General features: G+C 41.7%; 1 non-coding gene across 1 annotated transcript; it reads right to left on the reverse strand.

Moving 5' to 3' along the window:
* Window positions 1-17,849: 17,849 nt before the first annotated feature.
* LOC120266705 lies at window positions 17,850-17,956 on the reverse strand. Its single transcript, XR_005538255.1, has one exon. It is a non-coding gene; the product is annotated as a small nucleolar RNA R71 (small nucleolar RNA).
* Window positions 17,957-22,321: the final 4,365 nt, after the last annotated feature.

Here is a 22,321-nt window from a genome sequence, read left to right on the forward strand (position 1 = left end):
CCTTGCATATTCGTCTCCCGGTATTCATTTCTTCGCACATTAGATCACCACAACTTTCCATTTATCATTAGGTTAGAAAGCGTAGAAGAAGTTAGTACTAGTAGCCCCTGCTCCTCGTGGATTCGACTACCCACTCACCGGGGTAATTATTACTTCGACACCCGTGCACTTGCGGTTTACACGCATATTCGGACGTGTCACTTTTGTACTCATAAAATATTTATGGAAGATGACTACAAATCTGTAATCCAATCACAGCGAAGACTAAATCCAAACATGAAGGAAGTCATCATAGCAGAAGTAATGAAGCTCCTAGATGCATGGATTATTTATCCCGTATCCGATAGTGCATGGGTGAGTCCAACTCAAGTGGTTCTGAAAAAAGGGAGGATGACAGTTGTGATGAATGAAAAGAATGAGTTGATTCTGACAGGACAATTACAGGATGGTGAGTTTGCATCAATTGTAGAAGATTAAATGACGCCACTCGAAAAGATCATTTCGGGATATTTTATTGTTTCCTTGATGTCATGTCGGGATATTTTCAAATCCCCATAACTCCTGAAGTTCAGGAGAAGACCACATTTACTTGTTCTTATGATATCTTTGCTTACAAAAGAATGCCTCTTGGGTTATGTAATGCACCAGCCACATTCCAACACTGTATGACAGCCATTTTTAATGATATGCTTGAAGAATTTGGAGAGAGTGCTAGTTAGATTTGAAGAAACAAACCTCGTCCTCAATTGGGAGAAGTGTCACTTCATGGTCCAAGAAGTCATTGTCCTAAGACATAAGATTTCCCAAGCAGGAATGGCGGTGGATAAGGCAAAGATTGAGGAGATCGAAAAGCTTCCTCTACCTACAAATGTGAAAGGGGTCCGCAGTTTCTTGGGGCATGCAGCGTTTAACAGATGGTTTATAAAGGATTTCTCGAAGATCACACAACCATTGACTAAACTCCTAGAAAAAGATGCTCCTTTCAACTTTGGGGATTGTTGTCCAAGTGCATTCAATTTGTTGAAGGAAAGATTGGTGCAAGCACCAATTCTGACAATACTGGATTGGATTGAACCCTTTGAGCTTATGTGTGATGCAAGTGATTATGCCGTGGGAGTAGTTTTGGGAGAAAGGAAAGACAACCAGTTCTGTCCAATTTATTATGCTAGTAAGACTCTCACAAGTGCTTAGGAGAATTATAAAACTACCGAGAAGAAATTATTAGCGCTGGTGTTCGCTTTTGACAAGTTCACACCGTACATGATTCTATCGAGGGTACCAGTATTCACAGATCACTCAGTACTCCATTATTTCATGAACAAAGCTTACGTGAAACCACAGTTGATTCGGTGGATTTTATTGTTACAAGAATTTGATATGGAAATAAAACACAAAGAGGGGAACTGAAAATGTGGTTGCGGATCATTTTTGAAGATTAGAAGGGTGTGAGGGGCAAGAAGCGGCGAGCAAGGAAATTAATGATTTTTTCCCTAAAGAACATTTGTATGCAATACAGGAGTCTGAGTCAGAGGGTACTCCATGGTTCGCAGATTTTGCAAACTATTTATCGGGAAAGGTACTGAAGCAAGGCCTTAGTTTTCAGCAAAACAAAAAGTTTTTGAGTGACTTAAAGAACTACTTTTGGGATGATCCTTACTTGTTCTATATTTATGCCGACCATGTGGTTCAACGATGTGTAACTAGGAAGGAAGGTTGGAGCATTATTGCACATCGTCATTCGGGTCCTGGTGGGGGGCATTATGCTTCGAGCAGAATCACTGAGAAAGTTATAGCAGGCGGGTTTTATTAACCGACTTTATTCTGGGATACCCATCAGTTTGTTCTTCGATGTGACAATTGTCAGTGGAATAGAAACCTATTGCGAAGAGATGAGATACCTCAAAATCCGATTCAATTTTGTGAGGTGTTTGATGTGTGGGGAATTGACTTCATGGGACCATTCCTGAAGTCTAATGGTAATCAATACATCTTAGTAGCGGTTGATTATGTTTCTAAATGGGTGGAAGCTCAAGCCCTTCCAACCAATGATACTTGAACGGTAGTAAAATTTCTGAAGAGGTTGTTTGCTCGGTTTGGAACCCCACGAATCATCATAAGCGATTGAGGGACTCATTTGTACAATTCACAACTCGCGAAAGTGTTGAAGCAAGTGGTCAAGTGGAAGTCACAAACAGGGATCTCAAGAGGATCATAACCAAGTCTATGGAGAAAGGAAAGCAGGATTTGCCAGAATGGTTAGATGACACACTTTTGGCTCATAGAACAGCGTACATGACAAGATCCCCTTGCGTATATCCCGCAAGTGCACGGGTTTGTCGAAGTGATAATCATGGGTGAGAGGGTATCGAATCCTCAGGGAATAGGGAGTAAAGACACTTAATTCGATTGTTAGCTATGTGGAATAACAACAATGATAAGTGTGACAATGATTCAATTCTCAACAATTAAAAGAAACAAGTAAGAGAGCAAAAGTAAGGAGGAGGTAAGGCAATCGATAAAGATGGGGTACTTGGATGATGCTTCACCTAGGATAATCACTTCAAGTGAAAGAACTCTCTCTATTATGCTTCCTAATCAATGCAATAGTGAGTCGTGGAAATCCTTACATACATAGTCCCAAATCTAAGGTCAACTATGCCTAACTCTATTCATGTCCCGGAGGAGAGATTAAATAACCTCTCAACCTCGCACTCGAATAAAGTTGTAATGAGCTTTAGGGATTCCCGGTGATAAATCTTTTCCTAATTATAGACCTAACCCTTTGGTCCACGCGGAATGTCCCTAACCACAATTAAGCCCTAGATACTAAGATCCCCTCAACGCTTCACTCCGTTGCACGCGCAACTAAGCCCCAGCGGAGATTTATCACTTAGACCATTCACTCTATTATGGCCGCAAAGAACTCGAGGAACGGAGGTAGAATCTATCACGTCGGAGGGTAAAGGGAACACTCCTGTACCTCTAGACTTACCCTCTCAACCCTTTCCAACCTAGCTTTGTCTAACGCTCGTGGTGTGTCACTCACTCACAAGGTTACCAACAAGAACTCTCAACCCTAGTGTCACTCTAGGGGAAATGTTCATACAATCAAGCATTCAAGGTTAGAACTCACAATAAACATCAATTTATTGAAAGCATAATAAAGAAGTTCAATGAAACGAATACATCCTAGGGTTCACAATCACCCAAGTACCCACTAGGGGTTCAGCTCTCCATGGAGCTAAGTACAATCAAAGAAATCGAATGTAAAAGCAATGAATCCATAAAGAAACCCCCTCGATGGTCATGTCAATGGTCTTGTGGAGAGTCCTCTACTCGTTGCAAGGGATCCTTTGTCCGGCCTAGAATATACCTCGCCGGATCGATGCCGACGAAAGCTCTGCCAATAACCTTCTTCCAAATGACGCGCGATGTCGGAGCCATAGAACTTCTCCAAAAGCCTAGCCAATACCCCTCAAAACCCTAGCCAAAGCCCTCTCTCAAGTTGGGGAAAAGATGGAGAAAAGAATACCAAAATCGGGGCTGAATCGGCTTTAAATAGGGCTGGAATCGGGCAACTCCACGGGCGTGGATGGTACACGCGCCCGTGCGGAATTTCCACACGGCCGTGGATAATTTCCACATGCCCGTGTGGATTCTCTGTTTCTCTGATTTCTCGGCCGGCTGTGAACAGTGCTGCTACACTACATGCTACAGCCTCTGGTACAGTCTTTGACCTGAATAACTTTCCAATTACATATTTTCATTGGGGTAACGCAAATGGGCACACGTTTACGTCGTGAATCACTTGCTTCTTCAATGATATACATGTTGGTGGAGCTCTCGTTCTTATGTGCATAAATCGGAATGCTCGAGTGTGACTTCCTTTGTGCCCCTCCAAATGGATGTGCTCACTCGAATGCGAGGAGGTTGGCACACACTCTAGCATCTCACACCTGACCTATGTCTTCGCGTTTGAACCTTAGCAAGATTTCCTCCAAAATAGGTGCATTATGATCCACATTGGCCTATTTCCTTCATACTCGACCTCACAACCCTACATGCATAAAAGTAACATAAAAACACACATATTAGTGTAAAAACCTGAGAAAAGTAATGCTCAACATAAGGAATGAACACTTCGCATTCATATCGCACAAGCACTTATTAGTACAAAATGACAATAGGGACCACTCCCTATAATTTGGTTTATGGAAAATCCTGTCACCTATCTGTGGAGTTAGAGCATAGAGCATATTGGGCAATCAAGGCCATGAACTTTGAATTGCGCAACTCTGGGAACAAAGAATGCTACATCTTAATGAGCTAGACGAATGGAGGATGAAAACATATGGGAATGCAAGGATTTATAAGGAAAGAATTCGGAAATGGCATGACAAGCATATTAAAAAACCAAAGGAGTTCAAAGCAATTGATCAGGTGTTGCTATTCAATTCTCGTCTATGGTTATTCTAGGGAAGCTCATGTCTATATGGTTTGGCCCTTGTACGGTGACCGAAGTTTCATCTCATGTGCCTTTTGAGATTACCAATCGGGAGAAGGGTACATTTAAGGTAAACAGACACAGGCTGAAACTGTACTATGGAGGAGAGGTTAGTAATGCCGAGAAGGAAGTATTCTTCCTTCACGAACCCCCATGAGGTAAGATGAGGTACGTCAAGCTTAGTGATGTCAAACAAGCGCTTCTTGGGAAACAACCCAAGTGTTTACTGTTTTTCTTAGTTGATAGTTTAGTTTTTGCATGAATAACTTGTTGAGTGTTTGTCTTGATTTTTAGATGCTTCTGCTGTGTATTGCATTGTGGATTTTAATGTCATTGTGTGTTTTCATGAAGTTTTGGCGAAGTTTAAGTTGCTTGAGCGTGTTTTTAATGTTTTCCACTGGTGTATTTTGCATAAAAGGGAAGGCTCTGAATGTGTACACATGTTCAGGAAATTTTTGCAGAGCCTGCAAAGTTTTCTAAGTCATCCAGAGAAAACACATGAGAGTGTGGAATTTCAGCACGCCCTTGAAGTCGTATTGCGAGCTCATTCTGAGAAGCCACATGGGCGTGGACTAGCCCCTGTGAGTGACCTTGCGATTTTCGCACGCCCGTGGGCAACTTCCGCATGGGCGTGTGTTTTCCTGTAGAGATTTGGCAAATTATTTCGAGAGCACACACGAGCATGGACTCGCCCCTGTTGGCAAACCTGTGAAAAACTCACGGGCATGGGAATTTTCCGCACGATCATGCGAATCTCTGTAGATGAGCTTTCTCCATCCCGAGAAGACACAGGGGGGTGCGGCTGCCCCTGTGAGTTAGGCCAGTGAATGTCCACACCCCTGTACAATTTCTGCACGGGCGTGTGAAACAATTAGTGATTCTTCTGGGTTGGACAGAGAAGTCACAGGGGCGTGCAGCTTCCAATGAGAGATGGGCGCAAAAGCGTGGGTATTTTCCACATGACCGTGCGGATGCATTCAGAGACAGTGAGTGTTTTCCCGAGAGCGCACAGGGGCATCCGTCTGCCCCTGTGAACTCTCTTTTGGAGGCGCACGGGCGTGGGTAATTTCAACACGCAGGTGTGGATGCGCAGAATTCCAAGATACGCGAGTTTTTTTTTAAAATCTTCTTGACTTCTCTTCTTCTTGACTTCCAATCACTCGAACATCAACCGTAGTAAGTCTCTTGGTGCACATATCGCTGTTTTAGAGTGTTTTCCAATCAATTTCCACGCCGAATTCAAAGTTTTCATACCTATTTCATTGGTAAACATTTTTACCCTCCCTTCTTCGCCAATTCTTGTTTTTAATAGATCAAAAGTCTTGAGTTGCACCAATTTTTCACTTTATAATGGTTTTTGCATGTTTAGAGAGCGTTTAACCATGTTTCTATGTTGTATTTTTGGAGAATTGATGGGCAACCATGCGGTTTTCATGCCCCTCAAATCCACAGGGGCGTGGGTAATTTCCACAAGCCCATGTGGAATTCTACAGTATGATTTTTTATTTAGCTTCTCTGATCATTTTCTTCATCATTTATAGCAGGTATGGCACCACATCCGAAGAAGAAAGAGGGTAAGCGCCCGTGAAAGACTTTACTTGAATTGGCACATATTGAATTTTCAAACCCCGAGCATCAGGCTCGATTCTAGCTGCTATCGAGACTTGGGTTTGGACAATCCCGATTTGTGGACCTAAAAGTGTTGAGTGTGGTCCAGCGAGGTGATGACTTTGCTAGGGAGATTGACGCACTGATGGACGTGGGAAGTTGGAGGTGACTATTGTCGATAAGAGAGCCAGTTATTCGCACATTAACACTGGAAGTACTGGCATCTTTTGAGTTTGGGCAGCCATATGGGAGAGATGTCATACAATTCAAAGCATTTGGACATCATTTTACCATGAGTGTCACTGAGTTTTTAGTTTGTATGGGCTTGTATGACGAGATATACACAGATACCGAGTATGGACACTTGCCGATAGATTACCCTGGCACTTTGGCCACACAGCAAGCTACAAGTATGGACACTTGACGAGACATACACAGATACCGAGAATGTCCAAAGACACATGTTTGTCCTGGCTGAGCTATAGGTATTTATTCGCCGTCATTAGCAGATCTGTGGATGGCCGAGGTTACCACACATGAGTTCTGAGCCGACAAGGGTTATTTTATTTGTCTTCCATCGTTCAAACCGTGCCGATTCACCTGAGGCACATTGTGGCTGTCTTTTTTTGTCACCAAGGGTAGCATGGGAAAGTAGGAGCATTATTTGCTGGTCCCTACATCACTAGACTTATTCTGGGGATGGGCCTCGCGCATGCCATTCGGGATGCCTACAAGATAATTATTCCTTCTCCACTTGGACTCGATACTCTCATGATGATGGGATTAGTGCGTAGAAATGGACCTGGAATTTTCATTTGGGCCACATGCACCACTAAGAGCACCGAAAGCGGAGGGGATGTAGCGGGAGATTCCACACCGATGGCGATCGAGACCTCAAGGCGCCCGAGTACAGTTTAAAGAACCTATGATTGTATTGAGAGGCTCGAGAGCACTGTGAATGTATTGTGGTGTGAGATTATCGAGATTCGGGCGATACAATCAGCACAGTATACCGAGACAATGGCCCATTTTGACGTGTTACATTAGTTACTAATTGGCAGACCTCTGGCCCCTTTAACATCACCATTACCACCTCCACCGGCACCCTTTGATCTAGCAACAGCATCAACAGCGTAGCAGAGACCTGACGACACCGACACTTGATTTTGTTTTTCATTTCTTTACTTTTTACATTTCATTTGGGACTTGTATACTCAGAAAGAACTTTCCTTCTGGTTTTATTTTCATTCTATTGTCTCGAGTTGTATTCATTGACTTATATTTTATATATACTCAAGTTATTTTTGTTTTAATGAGCTTCACTGAACCCCTTGTGTGTGCATGAAGATGGTCTTATCATCATGGGAATTGAGAACTTGTCATAGACGCGGCTAAGGTGCTTCAGCATTTGGTCGTGAATGCTTCACTACCCGTTGGAACACCACTCCCAATGAATTAGCTCCATCAAATGCAACAATAGGAGTCAGGGGAGTATCATTTTGATTGCTTCTCCCACATTTATTCTTGATTGATATACATTTTGAGTGAGCTTGCATGTGTACATTGGGGACAATGTACAACTTAAGTGTGGGGGGAGTTTCATAGTGCACATATTTTTTATATTAGTCTTGATTGTTATACATGCTCACGTAGCCAATGGGGGTTCACCTTAGTTGCAATGATTGTATTCTCGAGTATAGGAGAATTTTTAACATTGAATGTAAACATTGAATGTTCTCATGCTCTAGTTCTTGCTTGAATGTTTAGAAATTTTTTGACCGATTGGCACTTGTGCACTACTCATTCTTTAAACTCTTTTGGAAACTCAACTTTGATGCTAAAGGGACTAGTTTTAGTTTTGTTTCTTATGTTATTTTCTTGAAAAAAATATTGGAAAAATGATAAGAAATAACAAAATAGTTTTGTTGTTTAGTTGTGCTTGTTGGGTGGAAAGAGGTACACCTATCATGTATGAAGCTACTATCATAAGTCGGATACTAGTTATGGCCTAATGAGAGAAAGAGCTATCTCATGGGATGAGTGAAAAGCAACCACTCCGGTAGGAAGAGCTACCACCTCGAAAGTGTGAAAGCCACCTAAGCGGCCGCTTTGGAGAGGGCTACCTTAGAGGATGTGTGAAGCTACTACCCTTTTTGAATTTTTGTTACCTTTTGTAGATAAATAAGTTCCTTATACATAGAACTTTGAGGAGTATATGTTGGGTTGACTTGAGTGAGTTCACACACTTACACGATTTCAGGTTTGTTATCCTTTTTTATTCAAGTTTTTAGCTAGAGCATTGATTTTTTCGTATTTAGTGTTGAATCTTCCCTTACTTGTAGAATGCTCTCTTTTCATGCTTTGGTGAACCTAAGGCAAAGCACTTCCACTATTTCCCTCATCTATGCATATAATTTTTTAATTTTTGCTTGTGGATAAGGAAAAGCTTAAGTGTGGGAGAGTTTGATAAGTGCTTATGTGATAAGAATGTGAAGTGTTCTTTCCTTATGATGAGCACTACTTTTATTGGATTTTCACACTAATATATGTGTATTTATATTACTTTCATGCATATAGGGTTGTGAAGCTGAATCTTATAGAAAAAAGCCAATGTAGATCTTGAGAAGGTTCAAACGCGAAGACATAAGTCGGGTTCAAGATGCTAGAATGTGTGCCAACCTCCTTGTATTAAAGCTAGCACAATGATTTGGAGGGGCACAAAGGCAGTCACATTATAAGTATTCCGGCTTCTGCATGTGTAACAAGATCTCCACCAAGGCAGCCGTTCATTGAAGAAACAAAGCGATCTACAACGTAAATGTGTGCCCGTTTATGTTACCTCAATGAAAACATGGTTTCGGAGTGTTTCAGAGCGGCACTATAGTAGGGTACTGTAGCAACAATGTAGCAAAATATTGTAGCAGATACTGTTGACAGTCGGCCAAAGATAGTGTTGTCCAGAGAAGCCACAAGGGTGTGTGGAAATGCCACACGCCCGTGCGTTAATTCCACACAGGCCGTGTGAAATATTCACAGGGGCGTGTGGATTCCCGATTCCAGCTCTTTTAAAAGCAGATTTCAGCCCCGATTTCAGCATTCTTTTCTCCATCTTTTCCCCAACTTCAGAGAGGGCTGCGACTAGGGTTTTGAGAGGTATTGGCTAGGTATTGGTAGTGGTTCTATGGCTATGACATCGCGCTCCGTTTGGAAGAAGGTTCGTGGGAGAGCTTTCGTCAGCACCGATCCGGCGAGGTGTATTATAGGCCAGACAAAGTGACCTTTGGACGAGTAGAGGACTCTCCACAAGACAATCATCATGACTATCGAGGGGGTTTTCTATGGATTCACTGCATTTACATTCGATTTCATTGATTGTAATTAGCTCCATGGAAAGCTAAACCCCCTACTGGGTTCTTTGATTGTGAACCTAATATGTACTCGTTTCATTGAACCTTGTTATTATGCTTTCATTAATTGATGTTTTTATTGAATTCAAATCTTCAATGCATTGATTGTATGAATACTCCCTTAGAGTAACACTAGGGTTGAGAGTTCTTGTTGGTAACCCTTGTGAGTGAGTGACACACCACGACAGTTAGACAAAACTAGATTGGAGAGGGTTGAGAGGGTGAGTCGAGAGGTACAGGAGCGTCCCTTTTCCCCTCCACTGTGATTTATTCTACCTCCAATTCCTCGAGTTCTTTCCGGTTATAGTAGAGAGAATGGGCTAAGGGATAACCTTCCGCAGGGGCTTAGTTGCGAGTGCAATGGAGTGAAGCGTTGAAGTGATTTTAGCATCTAGGGCTTAATTGTGGCTAGGGACCTTCCGCCTAGACCAAAGGTTTGGTCTACATATAGAAAGAGAATTTATCACTTGGAATCCATAGAACTCATTGCAATTTAATACGAGTGCCAGGTTGAGAGATTGATCAATTTTTCCTCTGGGACATGTATAGGGTTAGACATGGTTGACCTTAAATTTGGGACCATGTATTAAAGGATCTCCACGACTCATTATTGCATTAGTTAGGAAGCATAATAGAGGATTTTTGGACATGAAATGATTGTCGTAGGCGGATCAATATCCGAGTATCCCATTTATATCGATTGCCTTACCACTCTTTTACTTGTGCTCTCTCTCTTGTCTCTTTTACTTTTGTTTGCATTACATCTTATCACAAAAATCACTATTTATATTTCGCTTAGTTAAGAAACAATTTAAATATTTTTACTCCCTACGCCCTGTTGATATGATACCCACTCACCTGTGATTTTATTACTTCGACAAACACATGCATTTGCAGGACATACGCAAGGGGCGTTGTTATTGTCCTTTTTGATTCAAGTTTTTAGCTAGAGGATTGATTTTTCGTTTTTAATGTTGAAATTTCCCTTACTTGTAGAATGCTCTCTTTGCATGCTTTGGTGAACCTAATGCCAAGCATTTTGAATATTTCCTACGTCTATTCTTCAATGATTTAATTTTTGCTTGAGGAGAAGCAAAAGCTTAAGTGTGGGGGAGTTTGATAAGTGCTTGTGTGATAAAAATGTGAAGTGTTCTTTCCTCATAATGAGCGTTGCTTTTATCAGGTTTTAGCGGTAATACTTGTGCATTTGTGTTACTCTCATGCATATAGGGTTGTGAAGTAGAATGTTTAAGAAAGAAGCCAATGTAGATCGTGAACGCACTATTTGGAGGAAATCTTGAGAAGGGTCAAACGCGAAGACATAAATCGGGTTCAAGATGTGAGAATGTTTTCCAACCTCCTTGTATTCAAGCTACCACAATAGTTTGGAGGGGCACAAAGGCAGTCACATTTGACTATCCTGGCTTGTGCATTGATAGCAAGATTTTCACGAATAAGGCTGGTTATTGAAAAAAGCAAACCGGTCTACGACGTAAACTTCTGCCCGTTGACATTACCTCGATGAAAACATGGATTCAAGAGTATTTCGGGCCGATATTGTAGCAGGATTCTATAGTAAACACTGTAGTAAATTATTGTAGCAGGTACTGTTCACAGTCGGCTAAAAAAGAGAATTCTAGAGAATTCACACAAGCGTGTAGAAATTATCCACACCCATGCAGAAATTCCACGGGCGTGTGACAAATCCACAGGAGCATGTGGTTGCCCGATTCCAGCCATATTTAAGCCACGATTCAGCCCCGATTTCAGCATTTGTTTCTCCATTCTTTGCCAAACTTGAGAGGGGGCTGCGGCTAGGGTTTTAAGAGGTATTGGCAGGGTTATCGGAGAGGGTTTTTGGCTTCGACATCACACTCCACTTGGAAGAAGGTTATTAGGAGAGCTTGCACTTATCCGACGAGGTGTGTCGTAGGCCGGACAAAGGAAACTTTAGAGGAGACGAGGCTTCTCCACAAGACCATCTTCCTAACTATCGAGGTGGTTTTCTATAGATTACTTGTTTTTACATTCGATTTCATTGTTGATTGTCACTAGCTCCTTGGAAAGCTAAACCCCCTAGTGGGTACTTGGATTTGTGAACCCTAGGATATATTTGTTTCATTAAACCTTCTATTATGCTTTCATTAATTGATGTTTTATTTGAGTTCCAATCTTGAATGCTTGATTGATTGAATCCTCCCTTAGAGTGAAACTAGGGTTGAGAGTTCATATTGGTAATCCTTGTGAGTGAGTGACAGACCACGAGGGTTAGACAAAGCTAGATTCGAGAGGGTGAGTCGAGAGGTAGCAGAGTGTTCCCTTTCCTCTTTGATGTGATTTATCCTACCTCTAATTCATTGAGTTCTTTGCGGTCATAGTAGAGTGAATGGGCTAAGGGAGGACCTTCGGCTAGGGCTTAGTTGTAGAGGCAACGGAGTGAAATGTTGAAGTGATTTTAGCACCTAGGGCTTAATTGTGACTAGGGACCTCTCACATAGACCAAAGGGTTAGGTCTGTATCTAGGAAGAGGGTTTATCACTTGGAATCTCTAGAACTCCATATGATTCTATCTGAGTGTGAGGTGTTGAGATTGTACGATTTCTCCTCCGGGACATGGTATAGAGTTAGTCATGGTTGACCTTAGATTTGGGACTGTGTATTGAAGGATTTCCATGACTCATTAATGCATTAGTTAGCAGGTATAATAGTCGGTTTTGCACTTGAAACGATTGTCCTAGACAGAACAATATCTGGGTACCCCATTTATATCGATTGCCTTATCTCTCACTTACTTGTACGTTTCTTTCTTGCTTCTTTTATTCTTGTTTATATTACATCTTATCAACACAATCATTATTCATCTTCACTTGGTTAAGAAAAAATTTAAGTATTTTTACTCCTACTCCCTATGGATATGATACCCACTCACCTGGGATTTGGCGCTATTGCCGGAGAGTAGGCGTTTAGAGATACTTTGGAATTTGTTTTCTTAGCTATTAATTCATTCTATCTATTTCACATCTTCTTTTTCTATCATCGTTCTGATTTTTTCTTTTTCTTTTTGAGTACGACTATGGGTTATGACCCCAGGGAACCCTTCGATATTAATTGAAGGAGATCCCGAACTTGAATGTACACTCCGAAGAAAAGGGAAAGAACCTATGTAAGAACCGTCAAATCTAGGTGAAGTGGAAGTTGAAGGATCTAACGACATGGGTCGAGTAGAATGAACAAAAAGAGAACATTATCTTATGTCCCGCAAGTGCACGGGTTTGTCGAGTAATAAAATCCCAGGTGAGAGGGTATCGTATCCACAGGGACTAGGGGGTAAAAATACTTAAATTGTTTCTTAACCAAGTGAAAATGATTAATGATTTTGTTGACAAGATGTAATGTAAACAAGAATAAAAGAAGCAAAGAAGAGAAGCACAAGTGAGAGATACGGCAATCGATATAAATGGGGTACTCGGATATCGTTACGCCTAGGATGATTATTTCAAGTGCAAAACCGAATATTATGCCTCCTAACTAATGCATCAATGAGTCATGGAAATCCTTCAATACAAGGTCCCAAATATAAGGTCAACCGCGACTAACTCTATACCATGTCTCGGTGGAGAAATCGAACAATCACAACAACTCGCACTCGGATAGAAACACATGGAGTTCTAGGGATTCCAAGTGACAAAAGCTCTTCCTAGATATAGACCTTACCCTTTGGTCCAAGTGAGAGGTCCCTAGTTACAATTAAGTCCTAGGTGCTAAAATCATTTCAACGCTTCACTCCGTTGCCTCTGCAACTAAGCCCCAGTGGAATGCCATCCCTTAGCCCATTCACTTTATTATAACCGCAAAGAACTCAAAGAATTGGAGGTAGGATAAATCACATCAGAGGGGAAAGTGGACGGTCCGCAACCTCTCGACATAGTCCAATCTATCTTTGTCTAACCCTCGTGGTGTGTCACTCACTCACAAGGGTTACCACTATGAACTCTCAACCCTAGTGTCACTCTAAGGGTGGATTAAATCAATCAAACATTCAAGATTGGAACTCAAATAAAACATCAATTAATGAAAACATAATAGAAGGTTTAATGAAACAAATACATTCTAGGGTTCACAAATCCAAGTACCGACTACGGGGTTTAGCTCTCCATGAGCTAGTTACAATCAACAATGAAATCGAATGTAAAAACAAGTAATCCATAGAAAACACCCTCGATAGTCGAAAAACCTCCAATGGTTCCCTTATCAGGCCTAGGACACAACTCGCCGGATCGATGCCGATGAAAGCTCTCCCAATAACCTTCTTCCAAGTGGAGCGCAATATCAAAGTCGAAAAACCTCTCAAAAAACCCTAGCCGCAGCCCACTACAATGTTTGGGAAAGAATGGAGAAAAGAATGCTGAAATCGGGGCTGAATCGCGGCTTAAATAGGGCTGGAATAGGGCATCCACATGCCCCTGTGGATTTACCACACGGGCCTTTGGAATTCCCGCACGGGTGTGGATAATTTCCACACACCCTTGTGGATTCTCTGGAATTCTCTTTTTTGGTCGGCTGTGAACAGTACCTGCTCTAATAATTTGCTGCAGTGTTTGCTACAACACCTACTACATTAACGGCCCGAAACACTATCGAACCCATGTTTTCATCAAAACAACGTCAACGGGCACACATTTACGTCGTATATTGCTTTGTTTTTTTCAATAACCAGCCTCATTGGTGAAGATCTTGCAATCAATACACAAGCTGTGATACTTGAATGTGACTGCCTTTGTGCCCCTCCAAACCATTGTTCTAGCTTGAATACACAAAGGTTGGCACACATTCTCGCATCTTTAACCCGACTTATGTCTTTGCATTTGACATTTCACATGATTTCCTCCAAATAGTGCATTTATGATATACATTGGTTTTTTTCTTTATCATTCGGCTTAACAACCCTATATGCATGAAAGTAATACAAATGCACAAGTATTAGCACTAAAACCTGATAAAAATAATGCTCATCATAAGGGCAGAACACTTCGCATTCTTATCACACAAGCACTTATCACTAAGCGAAGATGGAATAATGATTTTTGTTGATAAAATATAATGAAAGCAAGAATAAAAGAAACAAGAAAGAGAGAAGCACAAATAGATGAGAGGTAAGGCAATCGATAGAAGTGGGGTCAACCGATAAGCACCTAAGATAATTGCTTGAAGTGCAAAATCAACTATTATATCTCCTAATTTATGCTTAATGAGTCGTGAAAATCACTAAACACACGGTCCCAAACCTAAGGTCAACCATGACTAAATCTACACTATGTCCCGGTGGAGAAATCGATCAATCTCAACACATCACTTTGTGTAGAGTTGCAAGACAATCTAGGGATTCCAAGTGATAAACCCTATTCCAATGTATAGATCTAACCCTTTGGTCTAGGCGAAAGACCCCTAGTCGTAATTAAGCCCTAGGTGCTAAAGTTACTTCAACACTTCACTCCGTTACCCGTACAACTAAGCCTTAGCGGAGGTCATCCCTTAGCCAATTCACTCTACTATGACCGCAAAGAACTCTTGGAACATGGAGGTAGGATAAATCAAATCGGAGGGGAAATCGGATGCTCCGCTAACTCTCAACTCACCCTCTCAACCCTCTCCAATCTTGCAATGTCTAACTCTCATGGTGTGTCACTCACTCACAAAGGTTACCAATGTAGACTCTCAACCCTAATATCACTCTAAGGGAGAAATCATACAACAAGCATTCAAGATTGAAACTCAATTAAAGACATCAATTAAGGAAAACAGAATAGAAGATTAATGAACAAATACATCCTAGGGTCCACAAATCTAAGTACCCACTAGGGGTTTAGCTCTCCATGGAGCTAGTTATAATCAACAATGAAATCGAATGTAAAAACATGTAATCCATAGAAAAACCATCTTGGTATTTGTGTCGATGGTCTTGTGGAGTAGCCTCGTCTTCTCCGGAGGTCCCCTTGTCCGGCCTAGGGCGCACATCGCCGGATCAATGGCGATGAAAGCTTACCCAATAACCTTTTTCCAAGCGGAGTGCGGTGTTGAAGCCGTAGAACCTCTCCAAAAACCTTGTCAAAACCACTCTAAACCCTAGTGATAAGTGCTTGTGTGTTAAGAATGCGAAGTGTTCTTTCCTTATAATGAGCATTACTTTTATCAGGTTTAAGCGCTAATACATGTGTATTTGTGTTCTTTTGCGCATGTAGGGTTGTGAAGCTATGTTTTGAGAAAAGAAGCCAAAAGTAGATCGTGAATGCACTATTTGGTGTAGTCTTGGAAGGAACAAACGAGAAGACACAAGTGGGGCTCTAAGAATGTGAATGTGTGCCAACCTCCATGTATTCAAGCCATTACAATGACTTGGAGGGGCACGAAGATAGTCACATTTGCGTATCCCGACTGGTGCATTGATAGCAAGATCTTCATTATCGAGGCTTTTGATTAAAGGAAAGTTGTGATGTATGGCATAAACGTGTGCCTGTTTATGTTAACTCGATGAAAAGTGTGGAATTGGGAGTGTTTCGGGCGAGTACTGTAGTAGGCTATTGTAGTAAATGGCTTTAGCAAGACACTGTAGCAGTACCATTCATAGCCGGTCGAAAATCAGATTTCTAGAGAATCCTCATTGGCGTGTGGAAATTATCTACACCCGTGTGGAAATTCCACAGGTCTGTGTGGAAAATCCACAGGGGCTTGTGGATGCCCGATCCATCCGGCGAGGTGTGCCCAAGGCCGGACAAACTTTTGAGAAGACAAGGCTACTGTATAAGACCATCAACATGAATATAGAGGGGGGTTTCCTATGGATTACTTATCTTTACTTTCAATTTCATTGTTGATTGTATTGTCCTCCATGGAGTGCTAAAACCCCCTAGTGGGTACTTGGATTTTGTAAACCCTAGGATGTTATTATTTCATTGACCATCCATTATGTTCTCCTTAATTGATGCTTTTAACTGAGTTCCAATCTTGAATTCTTGTTGAATGATTTCTCCCTTAGAGTGGCACTTGGGTTGAGTGTCAATATTGGTAATCTTTGTGGATGGGTGACACTCCATGAGGGTTAGACAAACTAGATTAGAGAGGGTTGAGAGGATGAGTCAAGAGGTAGCGGGGCGTCCCCTTTCCCCTCCGGTGTGATTTGTCCTACCCCCATTTCCTCGAGTTCTTAGAGGTTACAATAGAGTGAAGTGCTAAGGGATTAACTCCGTTGGGGCTTAGTTGTGTGAGCAATAGAGTGAAGCGTTAAAGTGACTTTAGTATCTTGAGCTTAATTGTAATTAGGGGTCTTTCACCTGGACCAAAGGGTTAGATCTACACATAGGAATAGGGTTTATCACTTGGAATCCCTAGAACTCCATGCAACTTTGTGCAATGTGAGGTGTTGAGACTAAGCAATTTCTCCATGGGACATAGTGTAGGGTTAGTCATGGTTGACCTTAGGTTTGGGACCGTGTGCTTTAGGATTCATCTTATCAACACAATCATTTTTCATCTTTACTTGGTTAAGTAGCAATTTAGGTATTTTTTATTCCCACTCTCTGTGGATACGATACCACACTCACTTGGGATTTATTGCTTCGACAAACCCGTGCACTTGCGGGTCACACGCAAGGGGTGTTGTCAAGTTTTTCGCATCGTTGCAGGAAGGTAGGTGTTTAGAGATACTTTGCACTTTGCTATCTTAGCTATTCATTCATTCATTCTATTTCATATCTTCTTATTTTACCATTTTTCTAATTTTGTTTTTTTTTATTTTGATGCAGCTCCAGGTTATGACCCGAGCAAACCCTTCGATATTAATTGAAGGTAATCCCAAACTTAAACGTATACTCAGAAGAAAGCGTAAAGAATCTGTGCAAGAACTGTCGAATCTAGCTAAAGTGGAAGTTGAAGGGTCTGACAACATGGCAGAACAGAATGAACAACAGAGAACACTCTCTGATTATGCTAGATTATCTATATTGGGGACACAATCTAGCATTGTGTGGCCCCCAATCATAGCTCAGAATTTTGAGCTAAAGCCTACATTCATCCACATGTTACAGCAGTCCGCATAGTTCAATGGTTTGGCCGATGTAGATCTAAACAATCACATAGAGAATTTCTTGGAAGTGTGTGATATGCTCAAAATCAATGGTGTTATTGATGATGCCATCAAGTATAGAGCCTTCCCATTTTCCTTGAAAGGGAGAGCGAAGCAATGGCTACACTAATTACCTAGAGCATCGATCACTATATGGGAGGAGATGGTAGAAGCTTTTCTTGCCCATTATTTCCCTCTCGAAAAATCTATAAAGCTTAGGAATGAGATATAATCCTTTGTACAAATGGAATTGGAGTCCCTATTTGAGACATGGGAAAGGTTCAAGGAACTCCTGCGAAATTGTCCTCAAAATGGGTTTCTAGAGTAGATGATCATTCGGACTTTTTACAATGGTTTGAACCCAAGTACAAGACAGCTACTTGATGTAGCAGAAGGAGGTACTTTAGGTAGCAAGACCCCAGGAGAAGCCCGATAATTAATTGAAGAAATGGGGTTGAACAGCTACAAATGGAATGTTAGGGAGAAGAAGAGAGTGGTTGGCATCCATGAGGTAGAAGTGGTTACATCGTTCGCTGCCCAAGTAAAGGCATTGAGTAAGAAGTTAGATGAATAATGGTTTTGTCAAAAAGATGTAATTTAAAATAGAATAAAAGAGACAAGAAAGAGAAACACAAGTAAAGGGGAATATAAGGCAATTGATAAAAACAGGGTACTCGGTTATTATTCCGCCTAGGATGATCGGTTCAAGTACAAAACTCTCTATTATGCTTCCTAACTAATGCATTAATGAGTCATGGATATCCTTCAATACATGGTCTCAAATCTAAGGTTAACCATGCCTGACTCTATAGATGTCTCGGTGGAGAAATCGAATAATCTCAACACCTCGCACTCGTACAGAATTGCAATGAGTTCTGACAAGATCCCCTTGCTTATATCCCGCAAGTGCACGGGCTTGTCGAAGTAATAATCCCAGGTGAGCGGGGTCGAATCCACAGGGAGTAGGGAGTGAAAATACTTAATTTGATTCTTAGCTATGTGGAATATCAATAGTGATAAGTGTGAAATTGATTCAATTCTCAACAATAAAAACAACAAGTGAAAGAGCAAAAGTAAGAAGAGGGTAAGGCAATCGATAAAGAATGGGGTACTCGGATAATGCTTCACCTAGGATGATCACTTCAAGTGCAAGAACTCTCTATTATGCTTCCTAATTAATGCAATGGTGAGTCGTGGAAATCCTTACATACATAGTCCCAAATCTAAGGTCAACTATGCCTAACTCTATATATGTCCCGGAGGAGAAATCGAACAATCTCAACACCTCGCACTCGCATAGAGTTGTAATGAGCTCTAGGGATTCTATCTGATAAATCTCTTCCTAAATATAGACCTACCCCTTTGGTCCAGAAGGAAGGTCCCTAGCCACAATTAAACCCTAGATACTAAGATCCTCTCAACGCTTCACTCCATTGCACGCGCAACTAGGCCCCAGCGGAGGTTCATCCCTTAGACCACTCACTCTATTATGGCCGGAAAGAACTCAAGGAACGGAGGTAGAATCTATCATGCCGGAGGGGAAAGGGGACGCTCCTGTACCTCTCGACTCACCCTCTCAACCCTCTCTAACCTCGAAAGTGTGAAAGCCACCCGGGAGGCATCTTGGGAAAGGGCTACCTTAGAGGATTGTGTGTCCCGTTTTAATAAGAACTTGGTAGTGGACATAGTGTTGACATGAGTTGAGTTTTTCACACACACACGCATTCGGATTTTATCATATTCATTTTTTATTGGATTGTTTGCTAGAGCATTGATTGCTTTGTCTAGTGTTTGATTCTCTCCATGACTGTAGAATTTTATTCTTGTACTCATTTGGTGAACCTAAGGCCAAGCACTTCTCTTTTCTTTCCATAGGTATAATGTTTAATTTTGCTTGAGGACAAGCAAAGACTTAAGTGTGGGGGAGTTTGACAAGTGCTTGAGTAGACATATTTTTATATATGTTTTACATGCATTGAGCATCATTTTTACTGTGGTTTATGTCTCATATTGTGTATTTGGTGTTTTTTTATGCATATAGATAGTGAATGCCTTGAAGAGTAAAAAGGAAGCAAAGATAGGCTATAAAGACACAATGTTGGAAGTTCTTGTTCAATTCAAGGACCAAGACACGAGAGCAGTTCATAAACGTGGAGATGTGTGCCAACTTCCAAGAAGATTCAAGTCAATTCACTATTTGGAAGGGCACAAAGGCAGCCACATCTTCATATTCCTTCTCTTTGTGAAGATTGCAAGACCTCTCAAAGATACGTCGATGAAGAAAAGTTTTATAGCCTACCACATGGTCGTGTGCCTGGACATGTGGCCTCAAGAGAAGAGTGTTTGGACCGCGTTTCGTGAAAATACTGTAGAAATCTTACTGTAGCAACTTCAAGGTAGCGATCTTTGTAGTAAAATTGCATTCACGCGGCGCGTGGAAATTCTGCTGCGCCGCGTGGAAATTCTTGCAGCCCACAGGCGGCGTGGAAAATCTACAGCGGCGTGAGGGCACGTGACGGGACGTGATCTAAGGCCTATAAATAGCCGTTTTGCCCTATTCTTTTCTCATCTTTTGTGCGCTCTTGAGGGGTGAGACGGCTAGGGTTTGGAGAGGAGGTCTTTGCGGCTTTGGAGGCGCTTCATCACCAACTTTGATCGATTCCTCCTCCGTCATAGCATTAAGGAAGCCACAGGTGAACCTAGCTTCGGAGTGGGTCCTTCAAGACATCGAAGCTCTCCATCAAGGCCATCATTTCATATATAAGGGGGTTTATCTCTATGGTTTTAATGTACTTTCATTCATTGATGGTGTGTTTTGTATGTTGCTCCATGGAGAGCTAAAACCCTAGAGGGTATTTGGGCTTGTGAACCCTAGGATTCTCATCTTTTGTTGATTTTCTTAGTGTTTCTATTTAATTCGAGTTTGATTAAGTTTTAATCTTGTATTCTCATTGCTTGCTTGTTTAATTAATCCTTGTGGTTGATTGGATTTGCATGATTTGTTACTTTGATGTGAGAGAGGTCTCCATTAGAGTTAGAACTTCAAGGTTAAAGAGGGTTGAGAGGGTGAGTCATGAGATAGTGGAGTGTCCCCTCTCCCTTCCGATTGAGTGTATTCTATCTCCGTTCCTTAGGCTCTATGCAACCATATTTGGTGTGAGGCATGAGATTGAGAGATTTCTCCACCGGGACCTTGTAGGGGGTTAGGATCCTTCGCCGGGAATTAGGGTTGGATCAATTTTTAGGAATCGGATACACCTCTTGGAATCCTTAGAGTGCTTTGCAGTCATATGTGGTGTGAGGTGTTGAGATTGAGCGATTTCTCCAGCGGGACCTCGTAGGGGACTAGTATCGGTGATCGGGAGGCCGGATCAGATTATTTTTGGATTTCCACGACTTAACTTACTCATCATAGAAACACTTTGCTTATTCGGTACCTAATACCTGAATCCTAGGGGGAGCATTGCCCGAATATCCCACTTTTACTGATTGAGATCTCCATCCATTTAACCCTTGCATATTCGTCTCCGGTATTCATTTCTTCGCACATTAGATCACCACACCTTTCCATTTATCATTAGGTTAGAAAGCAGAGAAGAAGTTATTACTAGTAGCCCTGTTCCCTGTGGATTCGACTACCCACTCACCGGGGTAATTATTACTTCAACACCCGTGCACTTGCGGTTTACACGCATATTCGGACGTGTCAGTTGGTCAACAAGTCCTTCAAGAATTTTACATATTTAGGCATTTGGGACAATGCCTCAACAAAGGGAATATTGATGTGGAGTTGCTTGAACAAACTCAAGAACTTCGTGTACTGTTTATCCGCTTGGTCATTATTCAATCTAGAGGGATAAGGGATTCTTGGCTTAAAAGATGGGACCACCACCATCTTTTCTTTGCTTGTTCCCTCCTCAACCTCTATGACCTCGGTTGCATCTACATTGGGCTTCTCATTCGGAAGCCTACCCTGAATCTCACGACCACTTATCAAAGTGATCGTCTTCACATGCTCTATAGGATTGGCCTTAGTATTACTTGGCAAGCTTCTTTGTGGTCTCTCCGATAGAGACTTCGCAATTTTCCCACTTGATTCTCAAGATTGTGTAAGGAAGCGGTGTGGTTGCAAAGTGTAGCATCGACTGATTGAAACCTTGTATCTGACGATTGCACAAATCTAGTCAAGGCCTTCTCTAAATCGGTCATTCAGGTCTCCAAGCCTAAAACTTGGTTCTTAATGTTCAGGGCTTGTAGTTATTGGAAACCGGGCGGTGCAATAGCCTTTTGTGGTCCTTGGTTGCTCCACAAAAAATTGGGATGATTCTTCCAACCTGGATTGTAGGTGTTGCTATATGGATTCCCTTGGTTCCTCATTGCATAACCCACAAAATCGACTTTCTCCACCGAAGATACATCACCAATAAGGATCGGGCAATCGGATGTAGCATGTCCTCCACCACACCCGGTGTAAGTAGTTATGGATGCAACCCTATTGGAAGTTAGAAACTCTAACTTCTTACTCAATGATTCCACTTGGCCCGCCAAAGATGTTAGCGCATCTATTTTATGGAGCTCGGCCACCTTTTTTCTTTCCCGCGCATTCCATTGATAAATATTCATGGCCATGTCTAACACAAATTGTCGGGCTTCTTCTTGGGTTTTACTCCCCATTGTACCTCC

Source organism: Dioscorea cayenensis, chromosome 1, assembly GCF_009730915.1.
Source record: "Dioscorea cayenensis subsp. rotundata cultivar TDr96_F1 chromosome 1, TDr96_F1_v2_PseudoChromosome.rev07_lg8_w22 25.fasta, whole genome shotgun sequence".
NCBI classification, from domain to species: domain Eukaryota; kingdom Viridiplantae; phylum Streptophyta; class Magnoliopsida; order Dioscoreales; family Dioscoreaceae; genus Dioscorea; species Dioscorea cayenensis.